General features: G+C 42.2%; 1 non-coding gene across 1 annotated transcript; it reads left to right on the plus strand.

Moving 5' to 3' along the window:
• The first annotated feature begins 1,107 nt into the window (after positions 1-1,107).
• Positions 1,108-1,213, plus strand: LOC125393796 (U6 spliceosomal RNA). Its single transcript, XR_007229954.3, has one exon. It is a non-coding gene; the product is annotated as a U6 spliceosomal RNA (small nuclear RNA).
• Positions 1,214-13,876: the final 12,663 nt, after the last annotated feature.

The raw sequence follows: 13,876 nt of genomic DNA on the forward strand, positions 1-13,876 counted from the left end.
TTTACATTCCCAACAAACAATAGTAAGAGTGCTACAGTATCTTCCACACCAATATTTGTTACTGTTTTTATTGTTGTTGGTTTTTAAAAACAGTTCTCCATGTATTCTGCAATACCTGGTGTGGATCGCCATCCTTGGAGGGCCACTCGTAATCTAGCCTTCATTCCTGCAGCCTAGGAAGCCTTCTATAAGCAGTTTAGTGATTCATTTATCTCTACAGGGTCTGCATAAAACACAGGAAAAACCTACTTACAAATGGCTCACTCTGGGCCCCAGTTCTAGCTTAAGTCTTGCTTCTAATTCCTACAAAATTACAAGAAGTTTCTTGATTTCTAAATCTCTTTAGTTATCTGCAGTGGGATGGCAAGTGCCAATTATCTCGCCCAGATGTTCTGCCTGTACCGTCTTTTCCTAAGGAATTATGTGTGCAACTTCACACGTGTGCTGATATCTCAGTTTTATATCTTTGTCCTCATCTTTCTTTGAACACCAGATGTATCTGTTCAACTGCCTAGTCTATATCTCCACCCTGTTATTTCATGGGAGCTCCAAGCCCAAAGAGGCATACCAATCAGATTTATATCTATGTGTCACTCCATTCTTCAGTCCAAAGTTTCAGCTTATGCTTTAGTTTTTAGATGTATTTATTTATTTTTATGTGTGTGATTATTTGCCTGCATTTGTGTCTGTGCACCATGTCTGTATCTGGTGCCCACAGAGATCAAAAGAGGGTTTTAGATCCCCTGGAGTGAGAATGACAGATGGCTGTGAGCTACCACGTGGGTGCTAAGAAACATTCCCAGCACCACTGCCAGAGTAGCCAGTGCTCTTAACTGTTGAACCGTTTCTTTAGGCTTTATTATTGCTGTTGTCATTACTTTAGGCAAGAGCTTACCCAGGATCACTGGCTGACCTGAAACTCTCTATATAGACCAAGCTGGCCTTCAACTCAAACATCTGCTGCTTCTGCCTCCCAAATGCTGAGATTAAAGGAATGTGCTCCCACAGCCAGCAAAACAACAAAATTTAAATGAGAAATATACAAAGACTTAGTGATTTTAGCTCTGCTATTGATAATTGACAGAATAATTTTTTAACAGTAAAGTTGTGTTCGCTTTGACAGCACATATATTAAAATTGGGACAATACAGAGAAGATTAGATGGCCCCTGTGCAAGGATGACACAAAAATTCATGAAGCATTCTATATTTAAAAACAAAAAGCAGAAACACAGGCCAGGCCAGGTAGTGATTGTGCACACCTTTAATCTCAGCACTTGCGCGGGGTTGGGGGGGGGGGGGGCGGCAGGAGGCAGGAGGCGTGCAGATCTCTGTGAGTTCCAGGCCAACCTGATCTACAAACTGAGTTTCTGGATAGGCAGGGCTACAGAGAGAAATCCTGTCTTGGGAAACCACAACAACAAACAAACAAAATCAGGAAAAGCCGAGAATATCAATCAACCTGACTTACAACACATTCTCATCAAGACAACACTATACATTTACTAAATTATATTATACACTGACACAAAAAGCAAATGCTTATAAATCTAGAATGAATGAATTCATGCAAAAAGGATTAAATTAGATAACAGAAAAAGTATTTTAAAACTCCCCTACAAATAATGGAAGCTAATAAAACAACACTTTTAAATAGCTGGGTCAAGAAAGACCAGAAAAAATATTTTTAACTGAGTTAAGGTAAAAGCACAACTACTAAAATGTGTGGAATGCCATTAAAGTAGTGTTCTCAGAGAAAAGTATAGCATTAAATATTTATGTTGGGGAGAAAAGACTTTAAAGTGAGTGATGTATGCTTCCATTAAACAGAAAGTTGGCAGGGGGAACCAGAGAACCTAAGTGGCTCCTGGGCAGCAGGCTCCTCCCGGGCACCAGTCTCTTCCTGGGCACTGGGCTCCTCCTGGGCCTGGCCTCCTGACAGGCTGTGCACTCCAGTACTCCAGTGGAGCTGAACTGGGGATGCCCTGGAAACATGAGCTTGTTCAGAGGATTTGGGAGATGCCTTAGATAGTAAAATGCTTGTCACACGAACATGAGGACCTGAATTTGGTCCCCAGCACCCTATGAGAAGCTGGCCAGTGCACATCTGTATTTTCAGCACTGGTATGATCCCTGTAGGTCCCTGGCTAGCCAGTCTGCCCAATCAGTGAGCTCCAAGTTCAGTGAGAAAGGCTGTCAGAAAAATGTGGTGGAAGCCAGGAAGTGGTGCACGCCTTTAATCTCAGCACTCAGAAGGTAGAGGCAGGCGAATCACTGTGAGTTCGAGACCAGCCTGGTCTACAGAGCAAGTTCCAAGACAGGCTCTAAAGCTACACAGAGAAACCCTGTCTTGAAAAAAACAAATAATGATGATGATGATGATGATGATGTGGGGAGAGATAGGCCTGTAATTTAGCACTCATCCCTCATAAACATATATCTAAAAAGAAAAAAGAAAAGAATTTATTCAAAAAAATTATTTGACTGAAAATCCAAAGTCCCATTAAAGACACTTAGTTAGGATTATTATTGCTGTGACGGAACACCACAACCAAAACACTCGGAGAGGAAAGGGTTGTTTTCACTTAACAGCACCGTTTATCATTAAAGGAGTTAAGGACAGGAACTCAGGGCAGGAACCTGGAGGCAGAAGTTGATGCAGAGGCTAGGAGGGGTGCTGCTTACTGACTTACTCCGCCTGGCTTGCTCAGTCTGCTTTCTTATAGAACCCAGCACCACCAGCAAAGGGATGACACCACCTACAATGGTGTCACTAATTAAGAAAATGCCTTACAGGGTTGCCTACAGCCCAGTGTTATAAATGCATCTTCTCAGCTGGGGTTTTCTCCTCTTCGATAACTGTAGCTTGTGCCAAGCTGGCATAAAACTAGCCAGCACAGAAACATTATTCAGTTGTGATGTGTTTTTAGGTTCATCTTGGCTGTGATCATGTCTCAAACTTGTCTTCCTTCTGATTGTCTTGATAGATTAAAAAAATGATTTATTATTGTATACGTATGATGTGTTTGCATGTGGGGTTCAGAGAACAGCCTTGGGTGTCAGCCCTTTCCTTCTGCTGTGGGTTCTGCAAACTGAATCCAGGTCATCAAGCCTGCATGGCGATCACTTTTACCCACTGAGCCACAGGCCAGTCATTCACAGTTGAAGGAATCCCAGTAAGAAAAACAAACAAACAAACAAACAAACAAAAAAACTTTGGGTATAAAGGTCATTCCTTATGATCTCAATATATTTAGGTGCTGGGACTTGGATGACCATGGCCTTGTATATATTGAACAAGCTCTCTGCCTCTGAGCTATACTGTAAACCCCTAAGTTAGAATGTCAAGTGAAAAACTATTTCCAAGGAATAGAAGGAAGACTACTCCTTGCAGAACTCTGAAGTCTTCTCTGTGTAGTCATGACAGTCTGCTGGGACTTTGTAGACCTGGGCATGGTAGCACGCAGTTACAGTTCCAACACATGACTGGGCTGAGGCTGGATTAAGAAGCCCAGGTCATCCTCGGCTATATAGGGAGTGATCAAAAGGCTAGCCATGATTACACAAGTACCCGTCTCTAACAAAATGTGAAGAAGGAGCTGGGTGGTGGTGGTGGCACATACCTTTAATCCCAGCACTTGGGAGGCAGAGGCAGAGGCAGGTGGATCTCTGTGAGTTTGAGGCCAGCCTGGTCTACAAGAGCTAGTTCCAGGACAGGCTCCAAAGCTAGAGAAACCCTGTCTTGAAAAACAAAACGAAACAAAATAAAACAAAATAAAAAAAAAAAGAAAGAAAAAGAAAAAAAAAGAAGACATTAGAATGACTCATGAGTGGGTCATTCATGAACATGGTTGATAGAATTAAAATTGTGACAAGATTCCAAACACTTGTAAAATTCCAGTGATCTTCACAGAATTAGAAAAAAAAATCTCAGATTTCAAGGAGAAAGCCAGCAAGATGCTAAACATATGCCTATCCTGTGCTTAGGATTTCTACCAATAGCTAGGCAGCTTCAAAAACTGAGGGCATATAGCTACAAAAGATGTATGCAGGCTTTCTCACTCTCAGGCCATGCTGGTCGTTGCCCTCAGTTGGGAGTCATCTTGCACTTAAGCAGAAAAATGATGGCCACGAAGGTGATAAAAAAAAGTCTTTGGCATCGATCAACTATAGCGGCAACTTTTTATGAAAAGCAGACAGTGTGCACTGAAGGCCAAGCTGACTCTGAAGATGATCAGACAGGGCAAAGCACAGCTGGCTATTCTCGCCAAGTGCCTTGCTTAGAGAAAATCTGAAATAGAACACTATGGCACAGCGGCCAGAACTGGTGTCCTTCAGAGCAGGGGCAATAATCCTGAGCTGGGCACAGGATGTGGAAAATACTACCCAGTGTGCACACTGTTGTCCCTGATCCAGTAGATCCTGATGCCATTAGAAGCGTGCCAGAACAGCCTGGAAAAAAATGAACCAGGAAAGAATCTCCTTAACAAAGCTTGACCACAAAACAAAACAACAACGACAAATACACACATTTTCATAGCCTTATTCTTCAGCTTTTCTTATAACAGCCGCGAATCGTGAATGGCCTAGAAGTCTACTGAGTGGACAATGAGTCATTAACTGATAAGTTCAGACACTGGAGCATCATACAACAGATTACAACAATATTGTACTAACATCGTTTTGCACACTGTGGTGTGAAAGAGACCCCAAAAGAGTAAATATTACCTAAATTCATCATAAATGTTAAAAATATACAGAATTAATTGACCATACTATAACTCAGAAGAGTGGTTGTCTGGAAGGAGGTGGGTGCTGATTGAAAAGATATGAATGGATTCTCCCTGGCTGCTAAAAACGTTCTCTATCTTGAGTTGGCTATATCTGAACACAAATAAAGCAATGCTCAAAGATCATGTGTACAACAGTTGTTTCATAAGATTTTTTTTGTTATTGCTATTGTTTTTGAGACAGGGTTTCTCTGTAACTTTAGGGCCTGTCCTGGAACTAACTCTTGTAGACCAGGCTGGCCTCAAACTCACAGAGATCCGCCTGCCTCTGCCTCCTGAGTGCTGGGATTAAAGGCGTGTGCCACCACTGATTTGATCATCTAGGGACTGGAGAGATGACTCCGTGTGCAGTAATGGCTGTTCTTGTAGAGGACCTCTGTTTGGTTCCCAGCACCCATGTGGCAACACAACAATGTGTAACTCCAGTTCCAAGGGACGCAATGCTCTCTTCTGGCCTCCAAGAACACTGTACGCATATAGTGCACAGACAAACATGAAGGCAAATTGTCAAACTCATAAAAATAAATAAATATCGCAAAAATTCTATTGCCTAGAGACTTTATAGCCATATTAGTTTTTATATAGTCTATGATGTTCACATATTGGAAAACTAACAGCACATTTCTTCAAATATGTCCCTATCAATATGCAACAGATGAAAAATATGCATATATACATATTTGTTGTTGCTGTTGTTTGTATTACAGAAAGATGTAACACTAACATTTTCTTTGTGGATGTTTACTGTCCCAAAATTGTTCTACAAACATCCAGATTTTCCCATAGACAACTGGTCTTATCTGCTTCTGTTGCTACTGTGAACTGTGTATTCGTTATGGTAAACACAATCTGCTACAATTGACAAGCCCCCAAAATTTCACTGAGTTGGTGCTGCAAAAATTTAATTCTCAGCTGGGTATCAGTGGTGCACACCTTTAGTCCCAGCACTCAGGAGGCAGAGGCAGGCAGATCTCTGTGAGTTTGGGGCCAGTCTGGTCTACAGAGCCAGTTCCAGGACAGGCAGGGCTACACAAAAAAATCCTGTCTTGAAAACAAACAAATGAACAAAATTAATTCTCACTGTGGTACCAGATCGTCTTCAGGTGAATCTCTGACATCCTGGATTATGAAGTCTCCTAGGCTGTAGTGAAAATGAGGCTGGAAGATTGCCCGTGGAGCTTTTACAGACCAGACATGAAAATCGCTTACATCAGTTGCACCCACATCCTATTAGCCAAACTACTAGGGAGGTTTGCTTCAAGCTAAGTGCCTCAGCAACAGGGAGAAGTAACACACATAGCTTCCCTTTCCCTGCAGCTCTCCAGAGGCTGGAGTGCTGTAGCCCAGCATGTCTGGCGGAAGGAAGGCCCTGGGCCCAGAGTGTCTGGCGAAAAGAAGGCCCTGGGCTGGGTCTCTAGCACCACAGAAAGGTAACAAAGAAAGGAATGTAGAGTTAGTGATGGACAATGTATGGCAGCTGCAGGAAAAGAAGAAAGAAAACATGGATGGATGGAGGGGCCTCCTCAAATTCCCACAAGAGAACATTCATAATTTCCAGACACCTCTACAGAGAAGAAACATTATCACCCTCCTTTCCTTTAATGTAGTAATTCATATTTAGGGTTTCTTTGTCAACTAGGTTGACAGCCACAGCTTGGGCACTTACAGTGGGACACCTGCTTACCGGGGTGACTGACTTCTGCCTGAGAAGCTGGCCTGTGTGCGTACCATGAATCAGACGGATTTACTATGAACCTGTTTTTCCAGTTTAAGTGTTACTCTAATTATGTGGTTTAATTATCTATTACTCAAGTCTAAGAAATATAAGTTCCAAAAATTCAAAGAAAAGTCTTCATCCCTTTGAAGAGCCACAGCTAGGCCTGCTTCACTGAGACTTCAGGTAGGCTCCTTGAACTCCCAGGAGCAGGAGCACCTGTTGAACGATGGCAGCGGAGGGACCTGCTCACACTGCAGCTGTGGTTGCCTCGCCCTGTCTCGCTCCAGCTTTGAAGTAGAATCAAAGGCAACTGCTGACCTGTCAGTCCGGTGCCCCTGGTCTAGAGAGTATTCATTCCCTTGGACAACTTGGACTTCTGACCACCATGAAGAATAAAGGTAGGCCTCGAGGACCTTAGTTACTCCTGTTGATGTTCACACACACACACACACACACACACACACACACACACACACACAGAGAGAGAGAGAGAGAGAGAGAGAGAGAGAGAGAGAGAGAGAGAGAGAGGGAGAGAACACTCCACAGCTTTTTAGAGGTTTAATAATAGCGGATTGCTATCATTGATGCATGAACCTAGACTGGTTTATTCAACCAGTAAAAGATTAGACAACATCTTTATGCTTTAAACGGAAATATTCAAAGATGTATCATCAGTGAAACAGAGTCAAAAGAGGAATAGAGGAAGAGAAACCTTACCTGAAATGTGTCAGTATGCAGCACCCACACAGATGGCAGTCATTAAGACAGGGCAGAGGGTCCTGATGGCAGGCAGAATTGTCTACAGATCTCACATCCCAATATGAATCTTCAGCAGTAATTATTGTCCAGTCATATTTTCCAAACCAGACACTTCTGCCTTCATGAGACAATGGATCTCTGCTTCCATTGTTAGATGAGTGAGTTTACACGGAAAGGTTTAGAACAAATTTACAGATAGATAAATATCAGACAGAGAGTATTAACTTTGCATTTTGTCCATTTTGTCTAGAACAACTCTGGTACATTTATTCTTTAAGGTGTTTGTCATACTTTTAAAAAAAATTCGTAGCTATTTCAAACTGGAAGGCTTAAGAACATGTGCACAGTTAAAATGTCTTGGAGACAGTAGTCTGAGTGGAGACTCTAGAAGGCAGGTGGATACAAGGGTCCTAAACTAAGAGGTCTGGCTGGAGATGTGGGTTTTCTTCAACTTATTTTGTTTGTTGTTTGGTTTTTCGAGACAAGGTATCTCTGTGTAGCCCTGCATGTCACGAAACTAGCTCTGTAAATTTTGCTGGCCTCAAACTCACAGAGATTTGCCTGTATCTGCCACCTGAGTGCTGGGGTTAAAAGCATGCACCATCACTGCCCAGCCCCAGATATGAGTTTTCTAACTCCACGTGGTTGGTGATTGGCGATTAAAGTCAAGATGGTGGTTAAGATCTCCCTCTACCATAATGGAAAGGTGTGTGTGTGGGGGTGTATCTAAGAGCGCAAACTTCTCTAAGTGAGAACTGTAATTTGACTAAAAACAAACACAGTTTATTTAGCTATGCATTAAGGAGACTGGTTGCAAGCAGCTCACTTTGGCATGGATGAACGATGCCAGCAACCACCTTCATCTTTCTCCTACACCACCTTTGCATCCCCCTTAGTCTTGAAAGATCACAAGTACCCTTCCAATTCTGTATGTGTGCTCTAGTAATAAAAGGGCAGAATGATGACACTCAAGCCTTCCCTTTGCCAGATGCCTTATTTATTTGTTTGTTTGTTTTCCGCAATGCGGAGTATTGAGCTTAGGCCATTCATACGCTGGGCAAGCACTCTGCCACTGAGCCACATTCCCAGACCTGTCAGGTATTCTTAATGGGAAAAAGAAAACTCCTGAAGTTTCTGTCTGCATACAGCCTGTGGTCCTGAACTGAGGCCCATGGCTCTCCCTAACTTCAGAGTAAAGGATTGAGTGTTTCATCTTTCCACTAGAAGAAAGCTAGAGAAAGGGGGATTCAACTGGGCATGTACTGACTTGACCTCTAGTGCCTCCTCCAGTACAACCTTGAGCACTAGAACGTTTGAGTGAAGGTAACAAGAGGGGTTGGATTAGAAGGGAGTCTACAGCTGAAGCGGGATGTTGCAGTGATGAGCTGAAAACGGGAGGATGGCACTATTGCTGAGTTTGAGGGGAAGGGGTTTTAAACAGGAATCACCATCAGAAACGGAGTGGGTGGTTGGCACTTTAAATACTCAAACGCTTATGGTGTATTTTGGTGCCCAGCAGGTGATTGGAGACTCTAGAATGAGCAAAGGCAAGGCAGTGGTAGGGACAGAAGCCATGTCGAAAGGAGCTCAGAGGACATGGAAATATGAGGAAGAAAGTAAATGCAGAGCGGATGCAGCTCTTCCGGAATGCTCGCTGTAAACGGAAAGACAGACAAAAAAAAAAATCAGATTTTAAAAAAATCACTATGTAGACAAGGATGGCCTTTAGTTTCTTATCCTAAGTGCTGGGATTACAAGCATGCCCCTCCATGCCCAGTTTTACAAAGAAGTTGAGATGGAACCCAGGGCTTCATTCATGCTAGGTAAGCATCCTACCAACTGAGCAATATCCTCAGCCAAAAATCAAATGAAATGTGAATTTCCCTCTTTCTTGCACTCTGGCCTCTTCCTCCTCTTCCTTCCAGCGCTGAAGGTAGAAACCAGTGCAAGGTAGGGGTGGTACACGCCCTTGTTCCCAGCACTTGGGAAGCAGAGGCAGGCGGATCTCTGAGCTCAGGGCCAGCCTGATCTACAGAGTGAGTTCTCGGACAGCCAGGGCTACATAGAGAAATCCTGAAATGAAAACCAAAAGAAAACAAACAACAACGACAACAGAAAAACTTCCACCCTTCTGCTCTGCACTGCTTCTGTTCCTCCTTACTTCCTTTCTTCCTCCTCCAGTGCCGGGGTGAACCCAGTGCCTCTCGTACTAAGCAAGCCCTCTGTTCTTACCCTGTCCTGGATCCTTGCAGCTCCTATCTTTAAACTCAACTCTGATGAGTTCCCTTTACCTGGACTTAGCATCTCAGTCAATGTCATGATCCCCCACTGATCTAATGCCTAAGGCCTGTGGACTATACTGCTGTAACCCATCCCTTCCTACTCCACCTCACTCTTTACATACTAATAGCTCCCTAACTGGTCTTGCTGCCTCCTTTCTCAACATAACCCACATGAGAATCCCCATGATACCTCTCTAGACATGTCTCATCATCTCTCCCTTGCAACATGTGTAGTCTCCTGACTACGATACTCTCAAGTCTCTTGTTTCCCTACATGCTGATCCTGCTGCTTCACCTCATCACCATGCTTTTCTTTTTTTAAAGATCTATTTATTTAATGTACTTTGGGGTTTTGCCTGCATGATGTCTGTGTGAGGGTGTCAGGTCCCCTGGAACCAGAGTTACAGACACTGTGAGCTGCCATATGAGTGCTGAAGTTGAACCTGGCTCTCAAATCTGTTACTGTGTTGCTACTGTTTGTTACAAAGACACTTTGCCTGTATTAAAAGAGTAAGTGCTTTTTTGTTGCTGATATTAAATGTTTACAAAGTTGTCAGTTAATAGCAACATTTGTCAAGCACTCCTAAAATTACGCTTGTGAAATGTTTTTAATCTAAAAGGGAGTGGAGTGTAGGGGGTTGGGCAGATGCTAAGAGCGCTGCTGCTCTGGGAAGATCAGGGTTCAATTCCCAGTACTCACAGGGTAGCTCACAACTGTTGGCAAACCCAGTTCCAGGAGACCTAACACATCTTCCAGCCTCTGTATGCACTAGACATGCACATAGCACACAGACATGCATGTAGGCAAAACATCCACGTACATAAAATAAAAATATAAAAAAGGAAAACCTCACCCAAGAGTCTACCTTCATTAGAAATGTTATTTTAGGGACTGGAGAGATGGTTCAGAGGTTAAGAGTACTAGTTGCTCTTCCACAGGTCCTGAGTTCAAAACCACATGGTGGCTCACTACCATTTGTAGTGAAACCCATAGTGCTTTCTCTCTCTCTCTCTTTCTCTCTCTCTCTCTCTCTCTCTCTCTCTCTCTCTCTCACACACACACACACACACACACACACAGGAGAGAGAGAAAGAGAGAGAGAGAGAGAGAGAGACAGAGAAAGAGAGAGAGAGAGAGAGAGAGAGAGAGAGAGAGAGGGAGGGAGGGAGAGGGATCATGGAACCCAGGCTAACTTCAGACATGCCATGTAGCTGAAGATGACCTTGAATTTGTGGTTCACTCTACCAAATGAACACATCTCCAGTCCCCACAGCTCTATCTGTCTCTGCTCAGTATTTATATTTTATCAACTTACTTTACTTTTTCTTTTATTTCTGAGGGACTGGATACAAAGATTTCCATACACTAGGCATGTATGCTCTACCAGTGAACTACACCCTTCATGTGGCAATCATACTTTAACTGCCCTTAGAGATTTATCTCTGAAGTTCTGAAGATTCTCTCTCTCTCTCTCTCTCTCTCTCTCTCTCTCTCTCTCTCTCTCTCTCTCTGATTTTTTGAGACAGGGTTTCTCTGTAGCTTTGGTGCCTGTTCTGGCACTAGCTATGTGAACCAGGCTGGCCTCAAACTCACAAAGATCCACTTGCCTCTGCCTCCTAAGTGCTGGGTTTAAAGGCATGCACCACCACCGCCTGGTAGCCCTTTTTCAATAATATAAGTGAAATGTCATAATCTATGATATTTTATATTTGGTTTCTTTTTAAAAGTTAAAATAATAAAGTTGGGTGGTGGTGAAAATGAGGAAAATACAGGTTGAAGTTAGGTATCCTTTTATATTCCAACTCTTCTCCCTCGCCCCTGTACTTGGTTTCTTCCAACATCATTTTTGTTAGATGTAACCACATTGCTGTAGGAAACAATAATTGCTTCATATTGAGTACTTGAGAATATTACATTGCATGATTATACCACAATCTGCTTATTCTCTTTTCTGTTAATTGGCTTTTGGGTGGCTCTGAGGTGTGACTTACAAATACTGCTTCTATGTGCACAGTCATGCGTTGCTTAACAACAGAGATATGATCTGAGAACTGTACCATTGCGTGATTTTGTCATTACGTGAACATCAGAAGGAGTACTTACACAAGCCAGATGGCTATGGTGTCGCTGGGTATTAACAGCCTAAAAAAAGATTTTACTTTTCTAATCATGTGTATGCTTGTGTGTCTGTGTGTGTGCAAAGAAGTACAGGTGTTCACGGAGGTCAAAAGAGGGTGTCAGATCCTTGAACGAGAGTTACAATAGTTGTGAGCAGCCCAGCGTAGATCCAAGAAACTAACTGGGTCCTCTGCTAGAATGGCACATATTCTTCCTCCTCAACCAGCTCTCCAGCCCTGGTCAGTGCAATCTTATGGGAACCAAAGGCTAACATGGTGTGTCGCATATGACTGTATTTTTTTTCAAGAGAGCAAGTATTTAGAAGTAAATTTCTGGGTCAAAGAAATATGTAGCTCCGTTATTTTCTTAAATAATTCTAGCTGCTTGATAGAATTCATCTATATTTTCTCTCAACACTAATGAGTTTCAACTATACCATTACTAATCCTCTCTGATGGAGATATTGCACTGGGATCTAAAGACAAGACATTGGTTTCAATATGCTGATTTTGATTTTCATGTCCATTTTAATTATATGCACACTTCTATATATTATACTTTGAAATAAATATATTTCTTATATATATTTATGTCAACATGAACTTTGAATTTCCATCTTGAAAGGTGCTTTTTCAAGTCTTGACCATTTTTTACAGAAATTTAAAAGAAATTATCATTATTAATTATTATCAATAGTAAGACCAGTGTTACTCATGCTACTCCAGGCTGGCATCAAAAGAATATGTAGCTTCAAATGACCTTGAGGTTTTTATCCTTTTGCCTCTGCTGATCCTTCTGTCTCTGCTTCCTGGGTGCTGGGGTTACTGGTGTGCAACCCCACACCCAGCTTTATGCAGTGCTCTAACCCAGGGCTTAGAGCACACCAGACAAGCCCCTACCAAGTTACATCCCCTAAGGGCAGACATTCTTATTTTCTTCCTTCCTTTTCTTTCCCTTTTCTTTTCTTTCATTCTTTCTTTTTGTTTATTTTTTGTTTTTGTTTTTTCAAGACAGGATTTCTTTGTGTAGCTTTGGAGCCTGTTCCGGAACTCACTCTGTAGCCCAGACTAGCCTTGAACTCACAGAGATCTGCCTGACTCTGCTTCCCAAGTGCTGGGATTAAAGGTGTGTGCCAACATTGCCTACCAGGGCAGACATTCTTATTCACACTGTAGTCATTTCTGTGAGGCTTTCCCTTTGTTGGTGGTGCACTGGTGGGTACTTATAAGTCTTTTCTTACCACAAAATCCTGACCACACACTCCCAAAATGTCTTTGAGGGGACACATCTGTGAAGTAAAGATTTACTCCTCCCTCTGGCAACTCAGTTCAATGGAAAAGAATCCTTTGAAAAAAATTTCCTGGGTCAGACAACTATGTAGCCACAGAAAAGTCTGATCATTGTCCCTAGTTTTCCTAGAATAATTTATAAAATATGATGATGTCCCATTGTTGTGGAATATTTAACTATGAAAAGATATATTGCATTTCTTTAACTATGTAAAGATGTGTTGTATTTGTTTATCTCAAGATATGTTGCTGTTTTACCTTGCTTGCCTAAGGTACTTAACTAATTCTAATAAAATGATGAACAGCCCATAGCAAGGGAGGCAGTATAGGCAGGACTTTTGGGCAGAGACAGTAAATAGGAGGAGTAATTTAGGCTAGTGGAATGAAAGAAAAAGAGATGTCAGGGGCCAGACAGACAGACGTGGAGGAAGCAGGAAAGTAGGACATACAGAATGAAAGAAAGGTCAAAAGCCCTGAGGCAAAACATAGATGAATAGAAACAGTTAAATTAAGAAAGCTAATGGGACAAACTTAAGCTAAAGTTGATCATTAACAACCAAAAATCAATCTCCACGTCTTTATTTGGGAGCTGGTTGGTATCCTAAAGAAAGTTCCAGCTACATCCCATCTCCAGGTTTCCTGTCATAGAACACTACGCTCAGTCTGTTGATGCTTTGCTCCGTCTTTCTACTTCCATTTCCCTACTCTATCTGCACACTGAAACTGGTAGTATGTGTGTCCATGTATTCTTTGCATGATAATCTTTATTCATTATATTATATATTATTATTGTTGTTGTTATTGAAGCTGGGTCTCACTATGCAGCCCTGGCTGGCCTGGAACTCTGTGTGTGCCACCATACCTGGCTTAAAAAATTATTTTGATGCATATTGAGATCTATGATCTACAAAAAATTGAGTT

This window comes from Myodes glareolus, chromosome 4, assembly GCF_982192425.1.
Source record: "Myodes glareolus chromosome 4, mMyoGla1.1, whole genome shotgun sequence".
NCBI lineage: Eukaryota > Metazoa > Chordata > Mammalia > Rodentia > Cricetidae > Myodes > Myodes glareolus.